This window comes from Lolium perenne, chromosome 7, assembly GCF_019359855.2.
Source record: "Lolium perenne isolate Kyuss_39 chromosome 7, Kyuss_2.0, whole genome shotgun sequence".
In the NCBI taxonomy this organism is placed as follows: domain Eukaryota; kingdom Viridiplantae; phylum Streptophyta; class Magnoliopsida; order Poales; family Poaceae; genus Lolium; species Lolium perenne.
The window spans coordinates 275,076,716-275,089,572 of record NC_067250.2 but is presented as its reverse complement, the minus strand read 5'-3'; positions in this window follow the sequence as shown (position 1 = coordinate 275,089,572).

Sequence of the window (12,857 nt, the reverse complement as noted above, 5' to 3'; positions counted from 1 at the left end):
GTTCGCTGGATCGGTCTGCCGCAGATAGGCGTCTCTCGAGGGTGGCTTGCTCTTTTGATAGGTGCTCCCGGTTTTTCTCTAGTATAGAGCGATAGGCATTGAGGGTTCCAACTGAGGTTCCTGCGGGGAGCGGCGTGTTGTTAAGTACTGCTGCTTTGGCTGCTGCCCACTCCTCGTCCGCGATGGTGTAGTCGCTGTTGTGGTTGCTGGCGCTGTTTTCGAAACTTGCTCGTCTACTGGAACGAGGAGTGTGGTCTCCGTCTCCTCTGAACCTTGTGTTTCCCGTGTTATTGGCGACATAAACCTGATGGTGTGCCGTTCTCCGGGTGGTTCCTTGGACGATGCTGTCGATACTGTCCTCTCCCGATGAATACTGGGCATTGCAGATGAACGGTGTATCGCTCGATCCCAGCCCGTGCCTGGTGTCGCAGTTCAAGCAGTAGTACGAGGTTAACTCCGAAGATGTAGGATTGTCGGATCCTACCGACATGGAAGACGCCGAACGAGGAGTCGAGGGTGCGGGTGAACTCGTCGAGCCTGTCAGACCAGCCGAAAGGTCGAGTGATGATGACGCGCTTGGACTCGTCGATTTGGAAGTGGGCGATTCCAGCAGCCGAAGGATTCCTTCCGTGTTGACGTTGTAGTGGATGCTGCCGAAGGTCATCTCCATGTTTCCTTGTAGATCTGAGAAGGTTGAGCGGGAGGAATCGTTGTGCGGGGTGAATTCGTAGGAGCCGAATCGAATCGGGCTTCCCAGGTTTGGCGATGACGGTGTCGATGAAGTTGCCGGTGACATGACTGGATCTGCCGATGACCGATCTTGTGCCAACAGGGTTCCCACAGACGGTGCCAATTGTCGAGGGTACTCCTCGGCAATGCCCTCCGATAGGGTCTTAGGGTTGATGGAATCCTGCAAGCTGACACGAGACATCGGTTCACAGACAAGCGGGGAGAGCGATTTACCCAGGTTCGGGGCCCTCGATGAGGTAAAACCCTTACGTCTTGCCTGTCTGTTCTTGATTATGATGACAATGGGTTACAATGGGGTGCCGAATAGTTCGGCTGAGATCTCGTCGAGATGGTTAAGTGCTATGGTGACCTAGCTCTAAGCTTTTGGTGGCTAAGATTGCTAAGATTGATTGTGTCCCTCGGCAGCCCCTCTCCTGGCCTTTATATAGGAGGCCAGGTCTCAAGAGGTCTAACCGAGTACGACTAGGTTTACAGTAATTTTAGATCTAATCTTTCCTTGTTGGGCCGCTTCTTTATCTTGCTTGCCAAGGAATCTTCTGGTGTACCACCCGGATGGGCCGCCTTGCCTCCAAGTGCCTTCATGGGCCTCCAACTGGTCAATACAGGATAGGGCAACGTCGGTTACCCGAAGGGTAATGCCCACGTCACACCTGGTGAGTAGAGCTTTATTGTTGCTGGTAGCTGAATATTGGGTAGAATGTGGTTGAGGGTGAACCTCCTTGAGAAGTACTGCACATAAATTTGACAGTCAATTATCGGCATATCTTGGTTAGTAGTAAGAAATGATGGAAATCAAAATTAATTACCATCTTTGCTTTATTCTTCACGATGTGTGATTTCTTGATGGTGCACACGTACAGTGGAACTACTGGTAGGGTTTTTCGTCGCTGTCGGAGTCGGACAGCCAGGAAACGTCACTCATGGTCGCGTCGCGGGTGGTTGACGACGGTGGGGAGCGGGTCTGCAAGATATGCGAACCGCTAGCGTTGGCACCGTACTTGTATGCAAGGCAACGCGGTAATGGTAGAGGGTGGCCGTTGCCATTCCGGTGTTTAAAGAGCCGCGACGCCTCAGGTCGTGCGCGCGCGGTTTCAAGTAAGGAGGCGCGTGGTAATTTCCGCCCGCGTGGCGCACACCTAGGCACTTTCTTCTCACTATCCTTGGCGCATGAAAATTTGCTAGGAACAGGATCCAATGGTAGGTAAACAGCCTCATTTCTAAGCTTTTGAATTTTTAAAAATATGCATGTGCACAATTATCTGGTTTGGCAATATAAACTGTGGTTGTTGTTGCAAAAAAAAATATTATGGTGTGTTGTTGTAGCACGGAATATAAAAACATAGATATATAGGGCTAGATAGTACAAACCTTACATAGGAATTTCATCACACGTACGATACAGAAGCACACAACAAACCCTGGGCCCACAGACACGACAACAAGACATAGATAATAAAACAGCTCTAAAAACACTCATGAAACTAGATAAATGATAAAGATGAGGCAACGCCGTCGTCCCTCCTAGGATGTTCATTCCCCTTGCTCCTCCTTCGCTGTTTTACTCCTCCTCATCACCCACGGGGCCGTCAATGTGGTAGCGGTAGGGGAGGCAGTGCATGTTGAAACGGTCGAGAAAGATGACGTGGAAGTTGGTGAAGATATTGTAGGTAGTGAAAGCGATAAACTCGCAACCACACCAGAACACCTGCCCGAGTAGGTGGTGCGCGTCGAAGGGGTTCCTGAAGTGGACGAAGAGGCCTATCTCATGGTTGCTGTTGCCGTCGAAGTGGTACTCGATCGTGTACATGGGCGGCGAGCCTAGAGGGAGGTTGAGGTGGCGGTAGCCCTGCGAGAGAAAGAACTCGGCTAGCGCCCTGTCGCTCCTCCACCTCGATATCGCCCAGATGCGCAGCTTGTTCTCCACGATGACACCCTCCGGCCACTCCCTCTCGCGTATGGTGGCCGGGCGACGGTAAGTTGGGCCAAAGAACTCCATGGTGGCGGCTAGGGTTTGGTGTTTCTGTGGCTAGTCCACGGATGCGGTGGTAGATGGATGAAGCAGAAGAGTGCGTGAGATGTGTGAGAGAAGAGGAAGAAGAGGTGCCCTTATATATAGACGGGGGAGTTTGTTAAATTCACTTAAAAAATGCACACAAATTTCACTTTAAAACTGATGCCAGCCAACTCGATGGCATGCTGAGACGATGGCAACCTCTGAGACGATGTCACGGTGCTGAAACGGTGGTTGGCATGCATGAGGGCGTGGCGCGGGTAATTTAATAGCCTGCTGCATGGCGCATGCATGTAAAGGTGGTGACCTGATCGAGGGCTGCAGCAGGCGGAGGCAGGCCTAGACGGGCCAGTTGGCAAAGCTTTGACGCGCGAGCGGCCCAACGGTTATATCTCTGTCTCTGCCTATCTCTAATTAGGCCTATTGCCTTTCTCAAATTAAACAACCTATTACGCCCTAAAAACCATGTGACATTAGAAATAGCCTGAATTACAAACAATAGTCTGAATTAAAAATAGTCTGAAAGTTTTTGGTGACATAAAAAATAGTACAACCCCAATGCAAAGAAACCAAGGGTTGTGGGCCCACTTTGTGGCCTGGGTAGAGCCGTTTTGCACGTAAACCATGTGTGCGGGCTCCTGTGAGGTAGCTAGGCAAGGAGCACATGATTTATTCCATGGATGGTGATGTAAGTGGTGTTTGCATGCCATGGTGAAGCAGATCCCAAAAGATGTGACCACTATGCACACGCGCCGTCAGACGATCCACTGTTTTGACATCTTTTTCTTACGAGAACCCTATATTTCAGGGGTCTACATCACATGAACATGTGCATTCACACATGCAAAACCCTAAACCCATGGCTTGGAGTAGGTGGGATGACATGGTGCACCAGTGCCCACAACATGGGGTCACCCAAGGGTTGTGGGCCCACTTTGTGGCCTGGATAGAGCCGTTTTGCACGTGAACCATGTGTGCGGGCTCCCGTGAGGTAGCTAGGCAAGGAGCACATGATTTCTTCCATGTATGGTGATGTAAGTGGTGTTTGCATGCCATGGTGAAGCAGATCCCAAAAGATGGGACCACTATGCACACGCGCCGTTAGACGATCCACTGTTTTGACACCTTTTTCTGACGAGAACCCTATATTTCAGGGGTCTACACCACATGAACATGTGCATTCACACATGCAAAACCCTAAACCCATGGCTTGGAGTGGGTGGGATGACATGGTGCACCAGTGCCCACAAGATGGGGTCACCCAAGGGTTGTGGGCCCACTTTGTGGCCTGGGTAGAGCCGTTTTGCACGTAAACCATGTGTGCGGGCTCCCGTGAGGTAGCTAGGCAAGGAGCACATGATTTCTTCCATGTATGGTGATGTAAGTGGTGTTTGCATGCCATGGTGAAGCAGATCCCAAAAGATGGGACCACTATGCACACGCGCCGTCAGACGATCCACTGTTTTGACACCTTTTTCTGACGAGAACCCTATATTTCAGGGGTCTACACCACATGGACATGTGCATTCACACATGCAAAACCCTAAACCTATGGCTTGGAGTGGGTGGGATGACATGGTGCACCAGTGCCCACAACATGGGGTCACCCAAGGGTTGTTGGCCCACTTTGTGGTCTGGGTAGAGCCGTTTTGCACGTAAACCATGTGTGCGGGCTCCCGTGAGGTAGCTAGGCAAGGAGCACATGATTTCTTCCATGTATGGTGATGTAAGTGGTGTTTGCATGCCATGGTGAAGCAGATCCCAAAAGATGGGACCACTATGCACACGCGCCGTCAGACGATCCACTGTTTTGACACCTTTTTCTTACGAGAACCCTATATTTCAGGGGTCTACACCACGTGAACATGTGCATTCACACATGCAAAACCCTAAACCCATGGCTTGGAGTGGGTGGGATGATATGGTGCACCAGTGCCCACAACATGGGGTCACCCAAGGGTTGTGGGCCCACTTTGTGGCCTGGGTAGAGCTGTTTTGCACGTAAACCATGTGTGCGGGCTCCCGTGAGGTAGCTAGGCAAGGAGCACATGATTTCTTCCATGTATGGTGATGTAAGTGGTGTTTGCATGCCATGGTGAAGCAGATCCCAAAAGATGGGACCACTACGCACACGCGCCGTCAGACGATCCACTGTTTTGATACCTTTTTCTGACGAGAACCCTATATTTCAGGGGTCTACACCACATGAACATGTGCATTCACACATGCAAAACCCTAAACCCATGGCTTGGAGTGGGTGGGATGACATGGTGCACCAGTACCCACAACATGGGGTCACCCAAGGGTTGTGGGCCCACTTTGTGGCCTGGGTAGAGCCGTTTTGCACGTAAACCATGTGTGCAGGCTCCCGTGAGGTAGCTAGGCAAGGAGCACATGATTTCTTCCATGTATGGTGATGTAAGTGGTGTTTGCATGCCATGGTGAAGCAGATCCCAAAAGATGTGACCACTACGCACACACGTCGTCAGCCGATCCACTGTTTTGACACCTTTTTCTTACGAGAACCCTATATTTCAGGGGTCTACACCACATGAACATGTGCATTCACATATGCAAAACCCTAAACCCATGGCTTGGAGTGGGTGGGATGACATGGTGCACCAGTGCCCACAACATGGGGTCACCCAAGGGTTGTGGGCCCACTTTGTGGCCTGGGTAGAGCCGTTTTGCACATAAACCATGTGTGCGGGCTCCCGTGAGGTAGCTAGGCAAGGAGCACATGATTTCTTCCATGGATGGTGATGTAAGTGGTGTTTGCATGCCATGGTGAAGCAGATCCCAAATGATGGAACCACTACGCACACGCGCCGTCAGACGATCCACTGTTTTGACACCTTTTTCTGACGAGAACCCTATATTTCTGGGGTCTACACCACATGAACATGTGCATTCACACATGCAAAACCCTAAACCCATGGCTTGGAGTGGGTGGGATGACATGGTGCACCAGTGCCCACAACATGGGGTCACCCAAGGGTTGTGGGCCCACTTTCTGGCCTGGGTAGAGCCGTTTTGCACGTAAACCATGTGTGCAGGCTCCCGTGAGGTAGCTAGGCAAGGAGCACATGATTTCTTCCATGTATGGTGATGTAAGTGGTGTTTGCATGCCATGGTGAAGCAGATCCCAAAAGATGTGACCACTATGCACACGCGTCGTCAGACGATCCACTGTTTTGACAGCGAGAAACATGTATTTGAGGGGTCTACACCACATGAACAAGTGCATTCACACATGCAAATTGCAAAACTCATGGCTTGAAGTGTGTTAAATGACATGGTGCACCACTGCCGACAATATGGGGTCATCCCAGGGTTGGTAAAAAGTGCAGCTTGAGGCTCCAAAGGTAGGGTAAACGGCCTCATTTCTAAGCATGTTTTTTCGACCTTGTCTAAATGACCCAAATAAATTTCCTAGACATCTACTTTATATGTATAGACTGTTTTTGAAGATTTTATTTTTTTTTAGATTTTCTCTGAAGGTTTTAGGAATATTTGAATATACAGCAATCTGATTGGCTGGACTCCTTTTTTTTCGTGAACACGGGTGGGGGTTCCGAGCAGGCACGCTAGGTGGACCGTTGGGCCGTGTTGCGGTCTGGCCTTGTGCCCGTTGTGCAATGCGCCGTCCTAGGCCTGCATGCGCGGGAAGCGACGACGACTGCATGCATGCGCCCCGCAGCAGTGACTCAGCTATGCATGCATCGCCACGACGTCGCCATGAATGAGCCACAAAGCCCTGTTTCAGTGAGGTCGATTCAGCTGATAGCAGACGCGCCCCCCGTTTCAGTGTAAAACGACAACGACACGGGACACCCCTCGATTAATGTGCGAAACGGCAACAGCTACATGCACGCGTCACTCGCGTCGTTTCATCGCCAAACAACAATCTTCGTCTCCCACACCACATTTTTCTAGCCTATTTATACGTCTACATTCCTCTCCCACACACCACCCAGCTCCACTCCAGACACGACGCCCTTCATCCTTTCCTAGAACCCCAAAGCACCACCAGAAGATGCAGTACGTCGGACCGACCTTCGTTCGGCTGCCTACCGTGCTAGAGCTGCGCTACCCGCTGATACGTCTCCGACGTATCGATAATTTCTTATGTTCCATGCCACATTATTGATGTTATCTACATGTTTTATGCACACTTTATGTCATATTCGTGCATTTTCTGGAACTAACCTATTAACAAGATGCCGAAGTGCCAGTTGCTGTTTTCTGCTGTTTTTGGTTTCAGAAATCCTAGTAACGAAATATTCTCGGAATTGGACGAAATCAACGCCCAGGGGCCTATTTTTCCACGAAGCTTCCAGAAGTCCGAAGACGAAACGAAGTGGGGCCACAGGGTGGCCAAACCCTAGGGCGGCGCGGCCCACCCCCTGGTCGCGCCGACCTATGGTGTGGGGCCCCCGTGCCGCCTCTTGACCTGCCCTTCTGCCTACAAATAGCCTCCGTGACGAAACCCCCAGTACCGAGAGCCACGATACGGAAAACCTTACTGAGACGCCGCCGCCGCCGATCCCATCTCGGGGGATCCAGGAGATCACCTCCGGCACCCTGCCGGAGAGGGGATTCATCTCCCGGAGGACTCTACACCGCCATGGTCGCCTCCGGTGTGATGTGTGAGTAGTCTACCCCTGGACTATGGGTCCATAGCAGTAGCTAGATGGTTGTCTTCTCCCCATTGTGCTTCATTGTCGGATCTTGTGAGCTGCCTAACATGATCAAGATCATCTATCTGTAATTCTATATGTTGCGTTTGTTGGGATCCGATGAATAGAGAATACTTGTTATGTTGATTATCAAAGTTATATCTACGTGTTGTTTATGATCTTGCATGCTTTCCGTTACTAGTAGATGCTCTGGCCAAGTAGATGCTTGTAACTCCAAGAGGGAGTACTTATGCTCGATAGTGGGTTCATGCCTGCATTGACACAGGGACGGATGTGAAAAGTTCTAAGGTTGTGTTGTGCTGTTGCCACTAGGGATAAAACATTGATGCTATGTCTAAGGATGTAGTTGTTGATTACATTACGCACCATACTTAATGCAATTGTCTGTTGCTTTGCAACTTAATACCGGAGGGGTTCGGATGATAACTTTGAAGGTGGACTTTTTAGGCATAGATGCAGTTGGATGGCGGTCTATGTACTTTGTCGTAATGCCCAATTAAATCTCACTATACTCATCATGATATGTATGTGCATGGTCATGCCCTCTTTATTTGTCAATTGCCCAACTGTAATTTGTTCACCCAACATGCTGTTCGTCTTATGGGAGAGACACCTCTAGTGAACTGTGGACCCCGGTCCAATTCTCTTTACTGAAATACAATCTCTTGCAATACTTGTTCTACTGTTTTCTGCAAACAATCATCTTCCACACAATACGGTTAATCCTTTGTTACAGCAAGCCGGTGAGATTGACAACCTCACTGTTTCTTTGGGGCAAAGTACTTTGGTTGTGTTGTGCAGGTTCCACGTTGGCGCCGGAATCCCTGGTGTTGCGCCGCACTACATCCCGCCGCCATCAACCTTCAACGTGCTTCTTGACTCCTCCTGGTTCGATAAACCTTGGTTTCTTTCTGAGGGAAAACTTGCTGCTGTGCGCATCATACCTTCCTCTTGGGGTTCCCAACGAACGTGTGAGTTACACGCCATCAAGCTCTTTTTCTGGCGCCGTTGCCGGGGAGATCAAGACACGCTGCAAGGGGAGTCTCCACTTCTCAATCTCTTTACTTTGTTTTTGTCTTGCTTAGTTTTATTTACTACTTTGTTTGCTGCACTAAATCAAAATACAAAAAAATTAGTTGCTAGTTTTACTTTACTTGCTATCTTGTTTGCTATATCAAAAACACAAAAAAATTAGTTACTCGCATTTACTTTATCTAGTTTGCTTTATTTACTACTGCTAAAATGAGTAATCCTGAAGTTGAAGTTCGTTCGTTTAAGCAACAAGGGGGAGAATGTTTAAGAGATGCTTGGTATAGAATTAGTAATGCCCATAATAGGTGCACTAAGAAACACTCCACCACTATTTTACTCAGGAATTTTTATGTTGGTATCTCTAGCTGGAATAGGCATGTTCTTGATTGTCTCGCAGGAGGTAACTTCTTAAGTACCCCTGCATTAGAAGCTAGCTGCATTATTGAGAGTCTATTTGGAATACCCCCTGTTGATAAAGTTAAAACTGAAATCTCTCTTGAAGATGTTATGAAAAAATTGGAAACCATAGAGAAAATTTTTCCAAGTATTGAAGCTAAATTGGAAGTGTTACTCGATAAAACTGATGAACTTGATAAATCCTTAGTAGGAATTGATGAAAGAATTAGTGTCCTAGGAACTTGTGTTGTCCATGATGATCAAATCAATAGGATTGATGAACTTGAAAAAGCTATGGGAACCTTGGGTTCAACATTTTCTTCTCTTAAATATAAGGAGAAAGCTTATGTGGGTAAGGAGCAAAAGTTTATGTATGTCTCTAAAGTGCCTAAACCAAAGAAGTATTATTATAGGCCCAAAATTGACAAAGCCCTTAGTGACATAGGCATCCCAAATGGGCATGCCGAAGATAGTACCCGGGGTTTACTGAAGACCCACTACCCGAAGAATAAGAAGATTCGGGAGCCCAAGATATATCAAGGAAAGTCAAGAGTTGTAATAGGAAGTGTTATTTGTAATCTGGCGGGATGAGTTAGAAACCGTCCCGGACTCTGTAACTTGTATAGCACGAATCCCTCGGCTCCACCTCCTATATAAAGGGGGAGGCGAGGGACGAAAAGGGAATCGAATCATTGTCTGCAAACCCTAGTTTTCATATTCGTCGAGTACTTTCCGGCTGAAACCTTCGAGATCTACTTACCCTCTACTTCCAACTAAACCCTAGCCTACAATCCATAGGCATTGACAAGTTGATACCTTGTCAATTGGCGCCGTCTGTGGGAACTAGAGGCGTAAGGAGCTGATCTCGATGGCACGCTCAAGATCTTCGACATCGTCAACCGCAAGCAACACAATGGATCGAGGTAAACAGATCGCTGCTGGTCTTGTCGATTTTGTTCCTCACCCACCCTCCCGTTTGGATGCATATGCGTATCTGGCGGAGCCCATGGAGATGACGTTCGGAAGGTTTCACTTTCGCGTCGAGAAGGAAGGATCGTATCGTGTCGAGATTCCGATTTCGTCGGGATCGTCGGTGATCGATTCAGATTTTTCAAGCTATGCATCGTCAACCGAGTCAGGAGAAGAAACCTCGGTGACACGTTACGTCAGCACCAGAACAAGAGAGAAACTCGCCAAGATCTTCAACGACATGTCGTTCGAGTCATCTGCGGACTCATATATAAGCGATGGCTCAAGCAATGTCGACAGTTATGACTTTATCGACAAATCTATCACAGTGGGCAAGGTCTTCATCAATCTCAACGATGATGTCACCAAACCCAACGTAGATCTGAGTACAAAGTATCATCAGATTTACGCCATTGAAGATCAAGAGGAGACATCCGAGGCTTTCGACAGTCTGGGAAATCCATACGTCGATCCCTCTAATCTGCGGCAAGGCCTGGGCAACAAATACGTCGGGCCAGAGCCGCGAGATAGAGTTCAGCTTTCACAAGCAGCGTGGGACAGAGCCGCGAGAGCTATGAACGGCACAGAACCAATGGCTACCACGGCCACACCAGAAGAACTGCAAGCATATCAATATAGGCTCGCACGAGCTGCCAGGGAATTGGAAAAACAGACAGCTGAGTTGAACAGGAGAAAGGAGGCAGCTTCTGCATCCAGCAGGAGAAGGGCAGATTTAAGTCGACAATCTAGAACTACGGGTGATAGCCATCGGGAGGCGCGGAACAGAGCAAGATCAAGGCTGCAACACATACCCGAAGCAGAAAGAGAGCACTTGGTCCAGAACCTCGACATGTCCTTCATGTCGATAGATACAAGAGGAAACATCATCCCTAAGACACCAGAGGCTGGGTATATGGCGACACATGCTTTTATCCTTGCGTCTAAACCACCTCCAGGTGATCCAAGGGAAACATTGTACAATATGGCGGTAGCAGGAGTTGGAGCTATGGGGACAGCGTTTGTATCAACGCCTCCCGAAGGAGCGGCAAGGCAAAATAGTCCACGACCTGCAGCAGCAACAGCGGCAAAGACTTTGAAGGGCCAAGTGGAGCAAGAGACACAGCAGCACAGGCAAGAGTCGACAGAGCGCGGCAAAGCAGAAGAGATCATCGGCAATCTCCGGAATTAACCGACGAAGATATGTGCGGCTTGCCATGCTTTACGAGGAGAGTCCGGAAAACTCGAGTCCCCTCAGGATTCAAGTTACCCGATAATTTCAAGAAGTTCGACGGCCTTCAAGATCCAGAAGATTGGCTAGTCGACTATCTAGAGACGGTGAAGCTCACAGGAGGAACTAGGGCAACAGCCATGCAAAGTATCCAGGTGCATTTGAGTGGAGCCGCACGATCTTGGATAAAGAAACTCGCTCCAGGATCCATCGACAGCTGGGAAAGTTTCGAGGATGTGTTCGTCAAGAACTTTAGATCCACGTGCAAAAAACCCGCGTCGTTAGAGGAGTTGAGAGCGTGTCGACAAAAGCCAGATGAGCCAATGAGGAAGTACATCCAGAGGTGGAATATCATTAAAAACTCGGCAGAAAATATATCTGACGAGAGAGCAATAGATGCGTTTGTCGCAGGAGTCAGGCGTGGAGATTTCGTCGAAGACTTGGGAAGGACCAATCCAAAGACAGTATCCGCGTTAATGGAGATAGCAAATAAATGGGCAGATGGAGAAGACGCTGTCCACAACAAACGACACAGGTCGCCAGAGGAGGACCGCGGTCGAAACTATCAACCGAGGCGAAGATTTCCTCGGACGTACCAGAACTACGACGCTCCAGGACAAATTTCGGCAGGTTTTCGGACAAATACAGGAGGAAGCAACAGAGATGATTACCAGAGAAGCAGTGAGCAGCGAGGTGATAACGAGGATGATTCACGCAACAGGCAAAATAACGGGCCTAGGTTCCCAAGACCTTTCGTGTCCCCCGAGGAGATGATGAATGGACCGTGCCGGATGCATTTTTCTCGACAAAGAACGGAAAAAGACAGTCGGGGCACTTGCGGAAGGATTGTCGAAATTTTCAAGCAATGTTGCGGTATGCGAGAGAACGCTAATGCGCGGGCAGCACGAGAGAAATCCTCGAGAACCCGAAGCGAGATTCACTTGCCGCCTCCTCCCGCGATTACAGACGACAATCGGCATCAGCTCAGAATAGCGGCAGCACCTGCACCACCACCTTATGTTGATCCTAATTCCAATGGAGCCGTGTTGATGATCCAGAAGGGAAGACCGTCCAATAGAGCTCGTAAAGTAATCTCACGACAGTGTTTATGGCAGAGAAAATGCCTCCACCAACAGTTGAGTACCTTAATTGGTCATGACATGATATCGGATTCAAAATAGCAGATCATCCTCAGAAAGTTGATCGACCATGGCAGTCAGCACTTATTCTCGCCGGCGATTATCGCGGGATTTGATGTCTCTCGAGTGTTCATAGACGGCGGCAGCAGCTTAAACCTTATGTATGCAGATACATTGAGGAAGATGAACATATCCTTAGCAAACTTGAAACCAACAGACACAAGGTTCCACGGCATCACACCGGAGAAACCAAGTTATCCATTGGGAAAGATCAATCTCGACGTTCAGTTTGGGACCCGAGAAAATTATAGAATCGAGAGGCTCGAGTTTGAAGTCGTGGATTTTCCGTCGCAATATCACGCTCTGTTGGGACGACCAGCATATGCTAGATTTATGGCAGTGCCACACTATACATACTTGTTGTGGAGGTTGCCTGGACCAAAGGGACCAATCACAGTTAAAGGAAGCTTTGCCTTAGCCGATAAGTGCGACAAGGATTTCCACCGGTTGTCAGAAACCTTCGGGATGCAAGCTGAGTACTTGGCGTCAAAAAGCATGACTGATTACGACGTACTGCCAGACGTTGGAAGGCCAAACAAAGAATCAACTTTCAGTACCGAGAAAAATTCAAA